The 6,241-nt window shown below is 37.8% G+C and overlaps 1 pseudogene; it reads right to left on the bottom strand.

Annotated features, from left to right (window-relative positions):
- The window catches only part of LOC101571977, a 28,746-nt pseudogene that overhangs the window by 19,098 nt on the left and 3,407 nt on the right, over positions 1-6,241 (bottom strand).

The raw sequence follows: 6,241 nt of genomic DNA, 5'->3' as shown, positions 1-6,241 counted from the left end.
AAAGTGGTTGGGATAGATATATAGTTGCATTCTCTTAATGAATAGAATGATTTGTTCTAATGGTGTTTGTAAGTAGGTTCACAAGTCTGCATCTTGTACAGCAATTAACCACTAAGAAGAATATATGTAGTGTATTATTTGTTGAAACTGTACTTTCGATTTGATTTGAAACTGTCTCATTGCTATATGTTTATCAATAAAACTTTTAAAGAAAAGAGTTTTGGGGGCCAGGGAGATAGCTCAGTGGCATAAGTGCCTGCCTGGCAAGCATACAGTCCTGAATTCAATCCCTGGTACCAAAAAAAAAAAGTTTTTGTACTGAAAACTACTTTTTTACAATCTCTTTTAGTCTAAAAGGCCATTTTCCTTGAAACACACAAGAACTATGCGGTAGCCATTTGAGGTTTCAAGCAAACTTGCAAGATGAGCCTGCAGGATGTTAGAACACTAAGGATGGATTTTTGTTCTGGCTGCTTCCCCACCCTTTTCTCCCCACATGTGTGGGCACTGGAGGAGGCTGAGGGCTGAAGTTGCCAGACTCCTGCCTTGTACCCCTACGAGGTTTTTTTTTTCTTTTCAAATTTATGAAAATATATGACAAGGGCCAGTGAAATAGCTCAGCAGACTAAGCACCTGCTTAGGCAAGTGCAGGGCCCGGGGTTTGATTCCTGCCATCACCTGCCACGCCGGTCTTGCCTCCGGGGCTTGCTGAGCCAGGGTGGTGCACGCCTGTAATCCCAGCGCTGAGGAGGCTGAAAATAGGAGGATCACTACAAGTCCGAGCTGCGTAGTGAGACCCTGTACCAAATACATAAGAAGAAAATACATAACATTTATTACTTACTAATACAGATATTACTTAATACAGAATACAAATACTTAATACAGATATTAATACTTAATACAGATTTATTGCTTAATACAGATAGTTGGTATTTTCCTCACTTTATAGAAGAATGTAAAAATTTCTTAAAACCAAAGGACAAGAAGTGTTAATATGATTGTAAGATTACATTTCATATATATAAATATATTAAAATGCCAAAAAAAAGAAAAGAAAAGAAAATGATTAAGAATAAAATGTCAGGTAGTTCTCATGTATTTGTATACATTCTTTGTCTTAAAAATAGTTTTTTATTTTCAATAATAAAAAGTACATATCTATTACAAAATATATATATTTTATATTGAACTAAGTAAGACAGGAAGTTATAAAAATCATTAAAAATTCTTACCAATTCTATCACTCAACAACAGTCAGAAACACAGTAAATATAACTTTTCTAAAAACCAATAAAAGATTAAGTGACAACTGTTAAGAATAACAATAAAAGTTTGACACATCTTATGACCATGATTTATCTTTTTGATTAAAACAAACTTACCTTTTGTAAAAATTTCTTCTTTCCTTAAATATAACATTTTTCATATCAATCTTCCTCACTGAACCTGTAGTACATTATTTCAGAGTCAAATTTCTTTAACAAGCATCAGACCATTTTTCACATTGTTCTGGTTACTGAGAAACTTATTATTAAGGTGTCTAATGTTTAATGCAATTCTTGCCTGATAAGAGAGCATCACTCATTTCACTGCCTCTTATTCCCACTTTCCCTTGCTTCTCCTTCAAAGGCTTCTGATACCTCCAGTTCCCACTGACTCACAGTTTCCACTGACAACACAACAGGCACCAACTGCCTATTGAGGTCTTGCTCGAAGTCACACCATCAATGAACTCTCACATCACAATGCTTGTAAATTGCTACTTACGTAGAAAGGCATACTCCTGTATTTTGATAATAAACCAACTTGCCTTCTAAAATTCTCTATTTATTCCAGATGCATAGAGTTTTGGGGGACTGGGGACACTAGCATGTGGTTGGCCTTGATGTTTTTTCTCCCCAACAATAACAACAGTAACAAATATCATAAACTACTGGGGTTCTTCACAAAATGTCAGTCAAATTTTCCTATTGGAAGCACAGAAAAACATAACTAAACCCTGAAAGAATCAGAGAAAAGTCCCCTTAGAGACGGTAGAAACATTGAGATAATAGTATCTTAGTTTATAGCTGGCATTAGAATTGTCTAAAAAAATATATCCCCTTGGATGTAAAAAAAAAAAAAGGCACCTATATTTGATTGAAATTAAAGGTTTATTAAAATATATGCCTACAGGACTATACGGTAAGAAAAGGCAGTATAGATTGAAATGCAATTTTCTAAATGGATCTGACGTAGACTAAAAGCCAAGCTGACTAAAGGGAACGTGTATGTCTGTTGTATCATCCCCTTTGAAAGCCTACGCCCTGCCGCCTCAAATCCCTCTTGGAAACACTGCTTCCTTTTCTCTCTCTCTCTCTCTCTCTCTCTCTCTCTCTCTCTCTCTCTCTCTCTCTCTTTCTTTCTTTCCCTCCTTCCCTCCCTCCTTCTTTCCTTCTTTTTTCTCTTTCTCCTGCTCTCTTCTTGGTTTTAATTTAGTTTTCTTTCTGCTGTGTTTGCATATCAACAGTTTGGCTCTAGACATGTTTAACATTCCAGCAAACATTTTTAGCTCTCATGCATGTCTGTGTACATGATTAATATAAATATTTAAATCTTTATGTTTTGGATTGGCTACTTGTAATATTGTTTAACTCCATTTATTTCTGAGAACATTGTTTTCTTACTGAAATATATTTAACTCCCCAGAAAAAATCTCCCCAACTTTCCTTGTATTCATCACCAGCATAATAAAAGGGCTTCCAGTGATAATTTCTGAACCAAACTTCTGGAGGTGACTTCTAAAGTACTGTTTATGAAATCTATGCTGTGAATTTCACAGTAATCAAATTGTGACGTTTGTAGGGTTTGAGTCCAATATATCCAGTTCAGCGACCTGATCATCACCTTAACCTTTCTGTAACTTAGGAATCGGGCTGGCCAAGTACTCGGCAGACTAAAGAGCCTACTTAGGCAGAACGCAGTGGTCCTGATTCGATTCTGGCTTGGGGAGCCAGACCCACCTTGGGGCATGCTGAAATGGCTGCGATGGGGTGTAGTGGCACATGCCCCTAATCCCAGCACTTGGGAGGCTGAAAACAGCAAAATCACTAGTAGTCTGATCTATGTAGTGAGACCCTGTAGACTCTGTACTAAATATATAAGTCCGAGCTGCGTAGTGAGACCCTGTAGACCTTATAGGCCCTGTACATGTTGGTAAAATCAAATGAGTTGCTGTGCATAAAGTAATATAGTGAAAACAACATGATGATTAATATAATTTTTCATCTTTAAGACACTTTTTTTCTGAGCACAGAGACTTATCGAAAATTTGGGGGGAAAATATCTGCCATAACTTTGGCAATTAACAATCCATACCTCATCCAACACATTGGCTGAGGGCATCCTCACAAAATAAAATCTGTCCTGAAAAAGACAGGGCAGAATATTAGTGTATTAATTTGCTTGGGTAAGCATAACAAAATGCCATAAAATGGGTTGTTTTAAGGGGAGATGGCTCAGTAGAGTAAGTGCTTGCCTGGCAAGCACAAGAGCCTGAGTTCAATCCTCGGTTCCGCCAAAAAAAAAAAAAAAAAATCCAAAAAACAAAAAATGTAATGTTTTCCACACATATGGAAGCTGGGAATCTAAGCTGAAAGAACCCACAGGGCAGGTTTCCTAAAAGGCCTCCCCCTTTGATTGCAAATGGCGATGCCCTGCTGTCACTTCCCTAGGTTGGTAGCCTTGTGCACATTGTCTCCCCTTTTATGAACACATCAGTCATGGAGGATTAGGGCCCCACTCTAAGGACTATGTTTTAAATTTGTCACTACTTTGTAGACATTTTCTTCCAATTTGGTTTGGTTCTGTGACACAGGGAATCAGGGCTTCAACTTCTATAGTGGAGGTAAGGCAGAATTCAGCTAATAATAATTAATTTTCCAATTTAGATTTTATTTGGGACATTTTACTTTACTTAAGGAAAGCCATTTGACACACTCTGGTCACTGGTGTCAACAGCATCGCAGTAGGCATTCTATGCCCCGGTTGCTGCTCTGTGATCTGCAGGGTACACTCTTCAGAAAGACTCACTAATCCCCCATTTCACTGTGGTTTGGGCCTCCCACTGGCTTCAGCAGCAGCAAACTCCAGCACTGCATGCAACACTGCTGTTTCTTATCTATGTAACCTTGGATGCAATATTTAACTGGTCTCATTTTTATATTACTGTGACATCAAATGGAAGCTCAGAGAATTTAAATACTCCATACAAGGTTACACAGAGAAACGATACATGGCAGCGTTGCTGGTGACTCTGGCTTTCTCTGTTCTCTTAGCCTTGCTGAGGCCTGCATCACAGTGGCACTCAGAGTCACAGCAATGGCAATTTTGACCGCTTCTGTCTCTTTTCTTACCTGTACCCTGCTTAACATTAATCTGCTGATTGGCAAAATTGCCCAGATTTTATTTGAAATCCCTTTGTTTTTAATATTCAAAGTTGAAACGTCAGATAAAACTTCTTATAACTAATTTAGGGATTTAAATCCCTGTGAAGTACCATTTCATTAAATAAGGAAACATCCCTTCAGTGTACCAAATATTTAACACATAATAACATGAAAATAGATTTGTTCATCTTATTGTATATAATCCTCAGAAAATTCTCTTTTGTATCTATTGTATTTGTCCACTTGAGACACAAAAGTCACAGAACTACTTATTGACTTTCATAGTGCTTCATATCTCTTAAGGCCAGACACCAGATACCTCTGTAAAGGTATACAATGATGTATGCTGACATAGTCTTTCAATGATATATCCTCCTTCATGCACTGAGATACATCAATCTTCAATGAAAATTATGCTCAACAAGTGAGAAGAGTGCAACAGGGTGGGGGTGACCTCACTTGAAGCAAAAGAAAAGTTACTAATTGGCAAACATAATGAGGAACAGAGATGATAGGCATATTGCACTATGTTCAGAGATATGTAGACTTCAAAGAACTTGACTTCAAGGATATTAATCCTCAGCAAAGAAATCAATATAACAGGCCTTCCAGCAAATAGGTGTCATTAGCCCAAGCTATGGCCAAGTTTACACAGGCTGAACCTTCTCTTTGGTTCCCAAATACTTGACTGATTTCCTTACAGTCCCATAGGCTCAGACCAGAAGTATGACAACTGAGGTGTGTTTGATGCTGACTGCAGACAGGCCAGTGTTGCCTTGAGCTGGCCTCAGGGTCTGCCGCACAAGGTATGTGGTGAGCACTGACACAAAGGAAACGTGATTTTTAAAAATACTTTTTCAAAACACAAATATTTGTTAGAGATTTCATTTCTTGCAGGATACAATATGCATTAGCCATGGAAAATAATGCATTTTTCTTATAAATTCTACTTCAAAACTGGGATATTAGGCCTGTTTATATCATCAGTGTATTAGTAAAATATTCCACATGAGTCCTTAAAAATCTGTTATGGGGGCTGGGGAGATGGCTCAGTGGAATAAGTGCTTCCCTGGCAAGCGCAAGGACCTGAGTTCAATCCCTGGTTCCACAAAAAAAAAAAAAAAATCTGTTATGCAAGAAATGTCTCACAAGCATATAAACTGATTTGCATTTTAATGTGATTTTAGGAAGCTGTGGAAGGGAAAGAATTGTTCAATGAGAAGGAAAAACTGAGTGAGAAAAAGAACAAAAGGAAGAAGGGAAAAAGATATTTAGGTGTATGTGCAGGACAGTTTGGATAATTGTACTGTAGATTTCTGCTGGTCTTCTGAAACATGCAGTTCATGCTTAAAATTTGTTTCTTTTAAATCTTTTTTTTTTTTTTTTTTTTGATTGGGCATGGTGGCGATTGCCTGTAATCCCAGAACTTGGGAGGCTGAAAACAGGAGAATCACTATGAGTCTGATCTACATAGTGAGACCCTGTAGACCTTATAGGCCCTGTACCAAATATATAAATTTTTTAAACTTTTTTATTTAGTATTTTATTTATTTATTTGGAACAGGGTCTTGCTACACAGCTTGGACTTGCAGTGATCCTCCTGTCTCAGTCTCCCTAGCACTGGGATTACAGGCTTGTACCACCACGACCAATTTTGGTGGCCAGCACGGTGTACCTGAGGTTCTGAGGCCAGCATGGTATACAGTATGAGGGATTGAACCCAGGTCCTTGTGCTTCCAGGCAGATGCTTAGACTACTGAGCTAGCTCCCCCAACCCTCTTTTAATTACTTTTTTTCTTCTTCTTGAATTT

Source organism: Octodon degus, unplaced genomic scaffold, assembly GCF_000260255.1.
Source record: "Octodon degus isolate 3935 unplaced genomic scaffold, OctDeg1.0 scaffold00231, whole genome shotgun sequence".
Taxonomy (NCBI): domain Eukaryota; kingdom Metazoa; phylum Chordata; class Mammalia; order Rodentia; family Octodontidae; genus Octodon; species Octodon degus.
Note: the sequence above shows the minus strand (reverse complement) of the source record. Positions and strands in the feature narration are given on the sequence as shown.